Genomic DNA, 14542 nt, shown 5'->3' with positions numbered 1-14542 from the left:
ACCAACACCTACACAGGCTTGGAGCTGAGTCTAAAGTATCCCTGTAACACCCCAAGGGGCTGAAAACTTAATTTGATTTTTAGTCTTCTTGGTCAAAAGCCCCATGTTTGCCCTGGAAGGAACTCTCCAGCACAGCATCATCAACTTCAGGAATTTACACTGGCAAAAATCACAGCTCCTCTTTGAGTGCAAAAATAGAAAAATTTGGGTTTCAGCAACAAAATTACCTGAAATTATCTGTGTATTTTACACCTCAAGGTCTCATTTCCATGAATTGTTGGTGGTTAATCACTAAAAAACAAAATCTATCCTCCACAAATGTTACACTTGATGAAAACACCGCCAAAAGCCGTCCTTAACTCCTGAGGTTTTGACTTCACCCACAGCACCGCACCAGGCAAGTTTGACTTTTTGCTGCTAATTTTAATTTCTGCCCGTTTGCATTTCTTTAAAGCCCAGCCAGATCTGCCTCAGACACGGCATTCTCCAGGCTGCCATTCATTCCCTGCTCCTAAAGCTAATTGGCAGCACTTTTTGGAAGAGAAATGCTCCTCAGAAACACCCTTCAGATATTTGTTCTTCAGAGCTCATCACCAGCTTTATACTCATCAAGTACCAGAGATTTGGCTATAAATTAAATGGAATTGCAGCCCTAAAAGGCTGCTTAGACCACACAGAGCTCACATGCAAAAATCAAATTGTATCATGCTCTTCCTGTGTTTTCCAGCCTTGAAAACCCAAAATCTGGTTACATTTTTAGGGGAAAGGGGAAAAGGATAAAAATACTTCTCAAGCTGAGGAAATATGGCCAAATTCCTCCTCCAAGATATTTGACTTCTATTATTTCTCTTACAATTCATCCACATATGAACACCAATGCCCAAAATCAGGACCCCCTCAGCCCCATTGCATTATTATGCAAAACTTTAATGTAAAATTTACTATTAAAATAATCTGTATTTTCAATCCTGCACATCCCAATATGCAAAAACCTCTTCTTAAAATGCACATTGCTGTTACTTAGTAATGTTTGTAAAATTTAATCAACCAACCAGCAAACAGTGGTGTTCATGTTTTAATAACTAAGGCAAATAATTCACTTCTACTCCTAATGCCTTAAGGACCCCCAACTTCCAGGCTGTGCTACCCTGCTGCTGTCCACATATTTTTATTTTTGGTAAACCCAAGATTTTCATTAGATCTGCATGCAGGGAGAGAGGCCAGGAACAAAAATGATATTTCCAAGGAGCACAAGCATTTTATCATTTTTCTGATCCCATTTTTTATATTAAATTCTAATGCTGGGCTTGCCCTGCCAGGAGGGCTGGGCTGGAGCGTTTTGCTGTGGCAGCGTTGGAGGTGATAAGAGAACCCTGGGGTTTAATCTGGATCTGATCCCCACCCCTCTCCTGGCAGTGTCCAGCCTGATAAGGACTGATAGGAAATGAGGTTTCAGCAGGATCTCCTGGCTGTTGACTGCATTTTCTCCCAGAGATCATCAAATTCCCATCAAATTCCCCCTTAGCGCCACCAAACCGCGACTGCCCGAGGTGGGAGCCGCCACCTCCTCACCGAGTGCCACCATTTATCCCAAGATCTGTGACACGGAGCTAACTTTACCTGCAGGAACAACATCCTCCTAAATTTGTCACTTGACTGCGGATACACCATGGCCAAGTGGCCAATGATGGAGTGGGGAACCAACAGGAAGAGCAAAGGAGTTTCCCTCCAGAGGGAGCAGAAGATTCGCTGCCGGCCCCTTCCAACGCTTCTCAGAGCTCTGGGGAGGGGAGATTGCTTAATTTAATGTTCAAACAAATGATCCCATTGGAAAGGGCTCCCTGTGCTCAGATAAGACTTTCCCAGAAATTTAATTCCCTAATTTCATCAGGTGGCGCCTCGGCCGCCGCGGTTTTCGGGGACGGATTTAGAGGGCACCTCGTTTGAGGGCAATTTGAGAGAAGCAGAGTTGACACGGTGTCAATCTCTTGCCAGGCTGAGTGGCATCTCCCAGGAAAACAATTGAATTTAGGGATGCAGCCTGCTTGTTTTAATCTCCTCTCTCTCACCAGGCTAAAATGCTCTTTTACATAAGCAGCAAATACATTCAATATTTGATGATGTGCAACAGAAAATTTGTCCTTCCCCAAGGAAAATGACTCCAGGCTTTTCAAAAATGAGGACTGGAAGCTCAACCATTTTCCCCAAATGAAAGGTCATACCAGCCACTGCTATCCTAAATTTAATTTATCTCCTTGATTTTATAAAAACCCTTAACTTAGAAAGCATTTTGGTGTAGGACACAGAGATTTGAACAGAGAGATTCCTCAGAGAGAGAGAATATCCCTCACTTTTGGGTTCTTCCCACAAGAAGGATGGTCTGTGCCATGTTCTTTCCTGATGAGCTTTGCAAATTGTGCAGTCAGTGCTTCAGGACACTTCCAGAGTAGAAATTAACTCCTAAAATTAGTTGGATATATATTTTTAAAAAAAAAAATCTTTTTACAGCTGCAAGGATTGACTAAAAGAACAAAGAGTCCCATTATTTTATATATATCTATATATATATAGAGAGAGAGAGAGAGAGAGATAGATGGATATAGACATATGAATGCGACTAACAGGAATAATCCAGGCCTATGGGAAGGATATATAGGAACACCCAATTTCCAAATTTCCTGATGTCCAAACAGCTTAAGTATATTTATTTAACATCATAGTCATGATGTATAACCACAGCTGAATGTTTTGTGCTGTAGTAGAACACCTACCTGAATTCATTCATTAACTTTATAGAAGGTGCAAAAATATTAAATAAATTTCCTTTTTCTAGGCTGAGCTGTTATATAAGGACTACAGCCTGACCGGACTAAAATAAATTATACATTTAACAGGAAATTACTGTCCATACCATGAAGCCCTTGGATTTTGCTCTCTGTGAAGACCCTGGGCTCAGCAGCCGGTGATGTTAAATGTTCAGACAGACTGATGGGACAGTTTGTGGCTCATCATTTCCATGTCAGGGGACATGCTCAAGTGCAGGTATGGAGACAAGTGACACTTTGAACTCCCAGCAGAGAGGCCACACCATGTCCTTGAAGAGTGAGACAAGAAATCCGAGCTGTCACCAGTTTGCTGTTTCTAGAAGGAATATCTAGTTTAAATATCAAATGTCCCCAGGGCTCCTATGAAATTCCTGGAGAAGTTGTGATTATCTCCAGAAAAAAAATGAAATATTCCCTCACAGAAGGTGCATTTGGGTAGTTTCAGGAGGCTGAGGATGGCACTGAGGAGGGTTCCAAGTTGTTTTTCAGGTGTTGGACATCTGGGCACTGATACAGGTACATGGAGGTGAAAGGCAAAAATCAGTGAAAAGCAACACCTGACTACATTTTTCCAGAGAGCAGCTTTGAGCTGGGTTTGGAAAGTTGGTAAAAGTAATTTTTTACTTGTTTTTCTCTCCCTTTTTAAGCATCAAGGAGGCCAGGCCCATTTAAATTCTGCTTCTGGCTTGCAGCGTGTCTGAACACAGAGAGGTCATGGCTTGATGCTGCTACTTTGATGATGGAAGAGAATTTTATATTTTGCTCCTCCAGGTTTTCCTCCATCTTCTGCCTCTGCAAGTCGATGAGTTGATATTTCTAAGTGCACAAACACATGATTAGCATCGTTTTCTGTTCTCAGAGGCCTTTGATGCGCCAAAAATAAGGAATTTTGTACAAAGTTCAGCATCCAGGATCCTGCCTGACAACACCTACACACCTGGCTCAGTCACACTGAGGGCACACAGGAGCAAGGAGTGGCTGGAGAGGGTGGTCAAAGGTCCCTGTCCACTTCTTCCACCTCCTTGGAAGAGAAGTTTTCCAGCCCCTGGGGAGTTCTACAGCAGAAGGTTTAACTTCAGCCGAGCATTTAATTTAAGGTTGGATTTCAGGCCCTCTAATGCAGACTAGTTAATCTTACAAGGAGTTGTTTTACCAGCCTGAAAAGGTTAAGAGAGAACTTCTCAGACTTTCAGCTTCTTCCCTCCTGCTTCTGACCCCCCTTATTGTTAATGTTAACTTGTCATATTTAGGAACTGTGACTCAGCCTTCCCAGAATGAAGCAGCGTCCCTGAGGCCACTCAGGAGCCACGTGGTTTGTATCCTAAACCCAAAAATCTTCACAGAAAATAAGTAGGGGGAAAAAAAGGACCCTGAGCTGTTATTCAAGCACTGAGGGTGCAGAACTCCACCAAAGCCTCCCCTGAGTACGGATGTGCCGTCCACCACTCAGTTCCTCCCTCAGAGGAGCAGAGAGTCCCTGATGCTGTCAGATGTCCTTGGAAGAGGCAGGGATGACCTTTCCCAAGTGCTGGAGCAGAGCCAAGCCGAGCAGGTAGCACAGAGCTCTCCTCAGAGTGACAGGGGACAAGCAGCAGGGCTGGGACAAAAGGGACAAGGCACCTCCATCTGCTCCAGCTCGTGCTGTGCTGTTTGAAATGGATGAGGGGAGAGGAGATATTAATGCTAAGAGCCCTGGGAGACGGGGTGCATCCCAAATCCCCACACCACAGCACACATCACACATTGTTTCCAGCACTGTAATTATCTGATAAAGCTGTTAAGCAGCCCCCTGAGGTGCCATAAAGAATTCATACTTCCCACCAAAGCAATCGCAGCCACGGCCAGATATTAGTCAGCAACAGGATGCTACTTTGGGGGGGAAAATTATATCAGGAGAGCCATTTCCTTTTATTTCTGAGAAACTTAAGGTTTGTGATGGGAGGATGAGCTGGCTGCACTCAGCTCTGCTTGAGAAACACACAACTTTTCTTGGCATGAAGAGAGAGCACCAAACATTTAATATGTGCACAAGGCTGGGGGTCTCACGTTTGCCTCCACCCCACACTGAAACCTTTTTAAGTGAAAGATAACCAAGCTTCTATGGATTGACCCCAAATTAAATTTAGAGTTCAAGGCCAGGCTGGACAGGGCTTGGAGCAACCTGGGATGGTGGAAGGTGTCCTTGCCCATGGCAGGGGTGGCACTGGATGGGCTTTAAGATCAACCCAAATCACTCCATGACTCTGTGATTAAAGAAGCCCAAGTGTACACTTAAGCTCCCCAAACCTCAATTGCTTTGTCAGTTAAAGAAATAATGGGAAATTAATGATGAGACAAAAGAAAAATTGCAGCTACAGCTACTTCACATTGGAGAAAAGATGCCCTATAAAATAAACCAGCTGTGCTTGGAGAAAATTCCAGTCTGAGGAAGCTTCCAGGCACCATCCAGGCACTGCTCGTGGAGGATGCTGCCAACGACCAGGTGCTGCAGCACCTTCCTGACCTGCTTTGTCAAAGCAGCAGCACAGCTCCAAGCAGAGCTTCCCTGCAGCTGCTGCCTGGGAAAAGAGGGATAGACTGGTTCAAAACCTGGATCTGGAACAGTTCCCAGGTGAGGGATGGGGTGTCTGGACCAAACTTCTCCCTGAAGCATCCTATGAACCTCAGGAATTAGAAATTTTTGACCCAGGAAAGTCAAATATTATGCAAAAATCCATTTTCACTGAGCCAAAAACTTTCAGTTCTTGAGGTCAGAGTCTGTCAGCACAGAAAGTCTAAAACTCTCAGCACCCAGGGCTCCAACACCCAGGCTGCACATGTGCCCCTGTGCCCACCTCTCCTGTGATGAGGCTGCTCCAGGAAATGTTGGGAACACTCTCATGGATCTGCACCGGGGTCATTGCTGCATGCCAGGGAAACACCCACAGGTGAGCTCTTCCCAAAACTGCTCAGCAGCACAGCTGGAGACCCAGAGGGAAACACGCCCAGCTCAGTTCTGGTTTATCTTCCATTTTTAAAGTGCCAATATTGACACAGCCACAAACGCCCATCTCCCTCCTCACCTTCAGCAGCAGCAAACACAGGGGGTGACTTTGAGCCTTGTTTACCAGGGAGACCAATTTCAATTCTCCTCTCCACTCGTCTTTTATCTCCATTTCTTCCCTCGTATCCATATTTACCCTCTGCTCTGGCATCACAGAAATGTGTTAATGTATAATTAATGTGCATTAAGCAGCACTCTGAAGGGGCCTTACAACCCACACTGACCCAAGAGGAGCCTTGCTCCCCCTATTTCCAACACCCCCATTGGAATAATAAACCTGGGTTTGATCTTCCTTTCTTATTTTTCTTTTTTGGGAGCAGTTTTGATCATTCCAGCAGTCTCTGGTTGTTTTAAAGTGGCTCCTGCACCCAAACACTGTTTTGGCCCCAGCAGAGTAACTGCAGCGTGCTCAAAAACAGAGCTGCAGAGCAGCACTAAAACATTCTGAGCTATAACATTTACACTTGTATTTTATCATTTCACATATGGAGACATCACCTAATTGTCAATAGACTCACAACAATTCTCATCAAGGGCCTCACCCATAGCTCCTCAGAGTCAGTGAGACCATTCTATTGCCTCCAAATGGCTTTGGATCACCCCCAAAAGGAAAAAAAAAAACACCAAGATAAATTGCAAATTGTCTCATTAACTCCTCCAAATGTCTTTTGAACCATTTCCAGAAAAATAAATGAAGGGGAAAAAAAAAGTAGTCAAGCACTCCAAGAACACGACTGGAGTAAAAGGAGAAATAAAAATAAAAATGCAGCGCCCAGAGTAGTTTCAAAGTTCTACGAGAGAAAATATAATCACATATTGCAACTGACTCCTAAAAGCCAGGGAGAACCAACCCTGCCACGAGGCTGCCCCTCAACCCTTTCTGTCCCATCTCTCGGGCTCTGCTCGCTGCTCTTGTGGAAGGATCCACAGAGTCATTATCAGAAATCACCACACTTCTCCCCATCTGCACCCGTGCCGAGCTGAGCGGGGAAATAAAACAGGAAAAAGCCCAACAAAACCCCACACAAGTCACAAACCAGTTCCATCAACACATGTGGGTTCTGATTTAAACTGCCATTTTCCTGTTCCTAGAAGTCTTTGTTTTACTTAAACCATGTGGACTCAAAGTTCTCTTTTACTCAAGTACATAAAAAATTTCTTAGAAGCCAAACACAACAACAAAAATCCATATTAAGTTCCCAAGTCCAAAAGTTTTCAGATGGAAGGAGCCTAAAAATAATTTTAAAAAAAGAAAGACTGGATGTAGCACTTGGTGCCAGGGTTTAGTTGAGGCGCTGGGGCTGGGTTGGACTCAATGATCTTGAAGGTCTCTTCCAACCCAGTGATTCTGTGAAATATCTCTAAGAATCCTACCCTGAGCTTAGAATTCATCATCTGGGGTGCAGCAAATGCTCTGGGTATCTGTGATTTTCACTTTCTCCTATGCCTAGAATTGGTTAATTTGAACCTGTATCAGAGCAAAAATATTAATGCCACTGTCCTGAGTATTTCCTGTTCACTGCTGAAATAAAATCCTCTGCTGGGTGGTGATTATGAAGCCTGATTGCCCTCATAATTCCAATATCTGATTCCCTTAATTTCCAACTCTCCCACCAAATAAAGCCCAGGACAAGGGAGAAGATTCATTAGCATTACTAAATTAAAATTATTCCAACAATTCACAGTCGCATCCTGCTGGATTCCCCGTCAAACCAAGCTTTGTTCTCCAGCTTTTCCCTGTTTGAGGAACAGATTGTGCCAACCCCATGTCGTGGCTCCCCAGAAGGGGAGTTCAGAGAGAGGATCAGTCTTCATTTGTGACTTCAGTGGTTCTGATCGAAAATTGAGTTTTGTGATTTTGAGAGGGGAGAATTCTCACAAACACAGCAAAAACAAACCCCAACTGTTCTTAGTTTTCTGTATTTTAAAAAGTCTGTGATGTTAAAAATATTGCAGACCAAAAGCGTGGAATAGGAAATGCAGCTGTTTACAAAATACAGAGCAATTTTTGATTGCTTGTATTCCATCAAAAAACAAGATATTGTGATGAAAAATACCTCAGCTTAATCACACATCCTGAGGTGATATCCCTGCATTTTCTGCTGTGTCAGGGTGAATAATTCAGTTCCATCCAGATAAGATTTGCAATATAGTTTGAATTTCTCAGTGCATTCTTCTCTCCACAACACATTAGAGTCCAAAAACAGACATTTACCACAGAGGGACAAAAAAGCAGAAAAATTCACACCAAGCTGACCAATTTTGGAAATTAAGCCAAGATATTTTGCGTTTTCACCTCTTCAAAAATTTATTCCAACATCTGTCACCCACAAAAATACACATCCAGGTTTCACTCCACAAAAATAATAAATAAAGGGAGAATTTTTACATGATTATTAATTCATACCTCGAAAACCCCAGAAATATTCGGGAGGGTCTGGTGTTTCCTTCTCTTCCTAAAGAACTGGAGACTTGACCTAATGCATTTCCAAAGATTTGGCTCCCAATCCAAGATTCCTCACCAATTCCAATTTCTCCTCCAAGAATTTAGGAAGAAAATCCCAATTTCAAAAGTTATCCTAGAGAAGGCTCCAGAGAAGCATTTCAGCCATTAGAGAACATAATTACTCCTCCTTTTTTAACCCTGTTCCTTGCATGGAGCTTGGCCACAGGCTGGCAGTTATAAATTAAATGTTCATCACCACCATAACTGCACAAAAATAACAATTATTTCTTTTTCCCCTGAGGTGCAGCCAGCTGTCCCAGAGGAAGAGACACCGAAAAATCTCAGCATCATTTAGAAAACTTGGAAAAAATCTCCAAGACCATGAAATCCAACCATTTCCAATGCTGCCAAGGCCGCCACTGTCCCATGTCCCAAGTGCCACATCCTGGTGGCATTTAGATCCCTCCAGGAATGGGAACATGGACAGTTCTTTATCTTCTTTTTCTGCCTGGGTCAGGGTCAGCATTGAAAGTGCTCAAGATGGTATTTCATGTTCAGACTCAGATGTTTATTAGTTCTTATTCATGTCACGGTCTCACAAACCCTGAGTTCTGTTGCACTTCACTCCAACACACAAAAATGCAGCCCCATCTCTCTCTCTCTGCAAGGCCTTTTAAGGATAAACTGTCCAATTAAGAAATGACACCTCAATTATTTCTACTTTTAACCCAATAACCAACCACCCATGCCCACAATGGGGACTTTTTATCCAATTACACAAAACCACCCAAACCCACAGAGAAGAAGGTGAAGAAGAAGGACCAGTCTCCACCCCAAAACCTCCATCTTGCTTTGTATATATTACTAGATTCTAAACCCTTAAACTCTGAGTTTCCCACCCTGTGATATCACACACTGCTGTTCAAACTCCACACCCACAATCCCAGTTCCATCACTCCATTTTGGAAGCTTCTCCACAGCCTCAGGTCAATGCAGAGTTCTCCTGGGGGTCAGTGCCTGTCAGGAGAAAGTCTGAAATTCTCAGCACCCAGGGTTCCAACAGAACACCTGCCCTGGGCAGCTGCACCAATGTTTGACACCACTTTTGGTGAGGAAAACTCATATAAAAGTTCCACATGTTGAGGCCACGCTCGGCACCTCAGCAGCCTTTCCAAACCCAGTGTTTTGTGCGTTTTCCCTTTCTGTGTAAAAGCAGAAAACCCCAGAAATGCAGGAAATATAAATGGCCAAATAAAAAAAGGAAACCTATTCAGAGTCTGCACTGAACCACACTCCAGGGAACTTGTAACTGCTTCTCAGGAGAGCTGGGTAAAATATCTGTATGGAGCACGTCAGCAGGAATTACCAGCACTTATTTATGGCTATGTCACCCAATCCTAACATTTATCCACTTTATGTCACAGCTTCACTTTTAATTTGATCATCCTCCTGATTTTCTCCACATCCCAAGGCCCTGGGGGCTCTTTAAAAATAATACATTTATCGAGCCAAATTCACAGGGAAACACCCCAGATAAATCCAGGCCAGCAGTAAATAACCATTGGCTTCTCCCCTCAGATGCTCCAACTGCATTTATCCCACTCCCAAAAGTCCCAGGCTGCCTGTCCAATATCTCCATTTTCCACTCCTCAGCCCCAGTGGCTGCATTCCCTTCTAATGAGCTTTATTTTTGCACTATTTTTGCACTAAAACAGCTTAATTCTAAGGCAGGATAATTTGTGCTTTATCAGGATCCCAAAGAACATCAGTTTAAATTAAAAAAAAAAAAATTTGCCAGTGACAAAGAACAGATGTTCTTCAAAATTTTACCAAAGATTACTCCTGTTTTGAGCAGCTGAGAGAAGTTTTAACAAATAATTTCTGACATCAAATTCTTTTTCAGCACAGGCAATCCAAAAACATGTTTGAGACACTGAGGTAAAGATAAAGATTTGCAAAATACTCGATCCTCAATTCTCCTCCTTCCTCAGACAACAGGATGTTGGTTTGGGGGGTTTTTTATAGCAGGAAAAAATAAAATTAAAAATAAAAAGTATCAAACAAGACCAAAAATCTGGCACCAGCTTATTAAATATTCAACCAGTCTGGCCCAGCGGCATGTGTCTAACTCAGTCTGGCAAGTTTGCTACTCTCTGAAGAGAGATTTATTTTTGCATTAAACATGCATTCAAAAAATTAAGTTCAAGGGTTTGACAGGCGAGTTTGGGGAGTTTAACAGGGGATTTATTGGCCTGAAGTTGTTGCCACCTGACTTCCATGGAAGTTTCTCACCCATCTTCTCCAGAGGGATTTTTCCACACCTGACCCTCCCAGTCCTTGGGAACAGAGGCTCTCTTTAGAGCCTGGCTTTTCCTTTTTTTGCAACAAATCTGCCATTGGATTAAAGATTTTTTTAGGAAAAAAAAAGAAAATTGTATTTTAATGGATTCTTTTCCTTCAACAGGACATGTAAAAATAGTTACCTTGTGCATTAAGTGACTATAAAAGCAGCTGCCATCATTTCATTTGCTTTTAGAACCTTCCTCCACACATGATGTCACATTTTGCACACTAAAATAAAACCTGGCTGCACTGAAACTTCTCAGACAGCTGGGTGGTGTTCCTGGGACAGGGCTGGCTCCCCACATTCCCAAACCCTTGTTTTCTTTGATTTTTCAAGTTCAGCAGAGGTCCTCCAATCTCATCATAAAAACCATAATAATTGAGTGAGAATAATAGGAAAAGAATTTTTAAATGAAAGGCAGTGTTCAGCTGGGATCTTTTTCCTTGGGTGTATTAAGGGATTTTGATTTTTTTTGGTAGTTTTTTCTCATTTTCATTTTAAATTGAGGATAAGGTGCAAAGTGCTGCTGGTAATTTATTTACACATCTACACTATGACCATTAATTTGTCAAAAACCAGCACAAACCCAACTAAAACCATTAAACTGAGCCTTAATTAAGTGACAAAATCAGGTCACCTGGGCCAGCAAAGGGACCCCGAGTCCCCACTGAGCACCAACACCCCTGGGACAGCACTGCCTCTCCCCAGCAGGAAAATTCCTCATTCCCACTGCGTTTTCCCTGGCAGATGTTGAGTCCTTCCCTTGCCAGGAAAAGCAGCATTTCCCCAACATGCTCAGGAGACAGGATCGAGGTGGAAGCTGTGGTTCTTCTACTTGACTCAGAGTTCAGCCCCTAAATCATTCCAGGAACATCTCCAAGCCCACATTCCCAGCAAAGGCTGCAGCTGCTGCCTCCTCTGGAATCCCCATTCCAGCAATAATGGATCATTGAATTACAAGAGGCAGCAGAAAAGGACAATTTGTTACTGCCATCCTGATTTTTTAGTTCAGATCATCCTGGCAGGTCTCACCAGCCGCTGTTGGATGTTCCACAGGGCCACACAAACCCCACAATCATTTCAAACAGCATTTTTTTTCTCTCTTGGTTTTCTGGGCATAATTGCCAGGTATAAAATACAGCTCATCTTGAGCCAGCAAACCCCAGCACAGGGCTGCAGCTACATTTATTTCTTCTATAAATAGCATTTCATAGAGTGCTCACCGTGGAATTTATACCACTTTAGCAATAAAATGAAAGTGGTGTTTTGGAAACAGCATAAAAATGCATTTTTAATCATGAAACCTTGTAAACCTTGTCTAGAATAGTGTTAGAGACAACTTTTCCTTGCAAAAACATTGGAGGGATAAATGCTGACCAAGTCATGGGTCAGATTTTGGGATTCAGAGAGTGGCTCCAGACACACTGAGCTGTCTCAGCATTTTAGGGTTCAAGTTAAAATTACAAAGCAATGAATTTTGAACGGGATTATTCCAGAGATGCTTCTGGGCACTGCTGGAGAAAAAAATCTGGGCATGGTACAGGAGGCTGGTGAATGTAATTCCAGGACTTGGGATGGGGAAACCAGTGCATTTCAAAGGTGGAGATGGCCTGGTAGAACCTGGATTGGCCAAAAAATCATTAATTCCCACTGCCCTGAGGGCCCTGATCCTCCCTGGTCACCAACAGCTTCTTTCATCAAGGTCGGGCTTTGGTGGGTCTTTGTCTCCATTACCAAATTAACACTTAACTCTTGTTAAACTTGAGCCTAAATATGCTGGCACTAACATATGAAATTCCAAAGTTCTGGCAGGTAAAGAGAAAGAAAGCATCAGGATAAAGTCAAAAAGAAAGTAAAGCAAAAAAGGAAGAGTAAAAACCCAAACACATCAACCTCTTCCTCTTTATCCATGGAAAAAGAAGAAATTCCTTATCCTAAAGCCTATTTACCACCTATTTCCCACAATTTTCAGGAATCAACAGAAAAATGGGAAGCTGATTTTCTCCTTTTCCTAACAAGTGAAATAAAACCCAAGGAAAGGACTGAAATGGTGATTAAAGTAAAGGAAATTATTGGGGAAATCACAGGGACAAAAGAAAAAAGGATGTAATCATTGGCTTCCAGAGTGCATTGAAACTTGAATTCATTGTCTTCATGGGAAGATTGAACAAACATGATTTTAAATTAAATTCTGAACAGCAATGAACGCCCTTGGCCCAGACACTTAATGGATGTATTTTTTAAGGGGTGAAAAAACCCTGAAACCCAAGAAATTCCCATGAGGCAATCTGCAGCTCTTTCCTTTGGAAAAGCAGAAAATCCAGCAGGAAGGGTCAGTGAGGACACAGCAAAAGGGGTTATTTATCTCCATCCCAGGGTTTGGCTCCAGGGGAGCACTGAAGAACAGATATCCCTGTGCTTCCTCCGTCTCCCAAATCCAGAGAATTCCCACCACACAGATTCCCAGCAGCTCTAAAGTAATTCCTGAGCACTGCAGGCTGGCCTGGCTCAAAAAGTGCTGCTGTAAATAATTCCATGGTTAATTCAATGGAAGGGACAGAAACAAGGGAATGAAGATCCAATAGGAGCCATTCCTTGAACTTCCTCAGGGCGCCAGACACAGGAGGTGCTGATCCTACACAAAATCCAAAGGGCAATGCATATTTTAAAGGAAAATCCACTGCAAGCACCAAGGGAAGGCTGGCACTGACTCAGGGAGCTGCGCCTGGAGCACAAAAACCAGGAGAAGTCTCATGGAGCCCGCTGAACCCGAAGGAATCAGACATGGCCTCGGGAAGGCGACGCGAACATCAAATATTCCAGCTATAAATACCCTGCCTGCCTCTGGCAGCGACCTGGGCCACGCAGGGATAAACAGGACAAACATGGGAAGGCTTCTGGACCTCCCTCCGTGCCACTGACCACATTCCAGAGAGACAGAGCCACCAGCACACGGAGCAGGAGCAGCCACTGTGGACTTGCCATGGACTGGGTGGGAATGTCAACACTCCACGGATCCCAAACTCATGGGGGAATTGAGCTGTCCTAAAAACATCACCTCAGTGCTGCAGCAATAAGGGGGAAGGTGTAGGTCTATAAAAGAATTCTGGTTTTGGATGAGATTAGTATCCCTTTCTTTTGTTGCACACAGTAGGAAAAGTACAAGTGAGAGTCCATCAGCATTTCCCTTGCACTTTCAATCATGACTCATTAACACTTCATTAACAATTGGAGCTGTGCTTTAAAATATGCTGCATTTTGCTCAATCACTGGAATTTCCTGACCTTTCAGGAAGAGCCAACAGCAGATCTGCACACCTTGAAAAAGTGAGGGAAACAACCTAAGCAAAACTGGACAGAGCCAAGGAGCACACACCCCACCACCACAGCTCCGAAACCACCAAAAACTCCTCCCAGATTAAATCTATAAACCAATAAAAAAAACCCTTCAGTATCAGCACGAGGACTAACAGGAGTTTGGTGAATTATTTACTCACTGAGCAGGAGACAAGGGAAAGCTTGCAGCAACATCAATACTTGACACATTAGTGAGTCTTTCACTTCTGCTTTATCAGCCTGCTCATGTGCTCTCAAGTTTGCTGACCCATATTCTGGGGCTCACTGAAAAGAGCAGCCTTGAAAAGATGTGACAATCTTGTCCATGTAGCATCAAATCTGGAAAAATGAGATCTCTTTTTAACAAGTCTCTTCTGCAGCCACTACAAGGGTGACTCAAAGAACAGCTGGGATTTCATTTTGAGTTTTCCATGACACGAAGCTGTTCACTCATTCTGGGCATTAGCCGCAGATAAATGCATGTTTCAGGAAAATATTAGAGTTTTGACATTGCTTCCACTCTAATTTTTTTTTTAATTTATCAATGTT

Source organism: Passer domesticus, chromosome 11 (assembly GCF_036417665.1).
Source record: "Passer domesticus isolate bPasDom1 chromosome 11, bPasDom1.hap1, whole genome shotgun sequence".
Lineage (NCBI taxonomy): Eukaryota > Metazoa > Chordata > Aves > Passeriformes > Passeridae > Passer > Passer domesticus.
Note: the sequence above shows the minus strand (reverse complement) of the source record.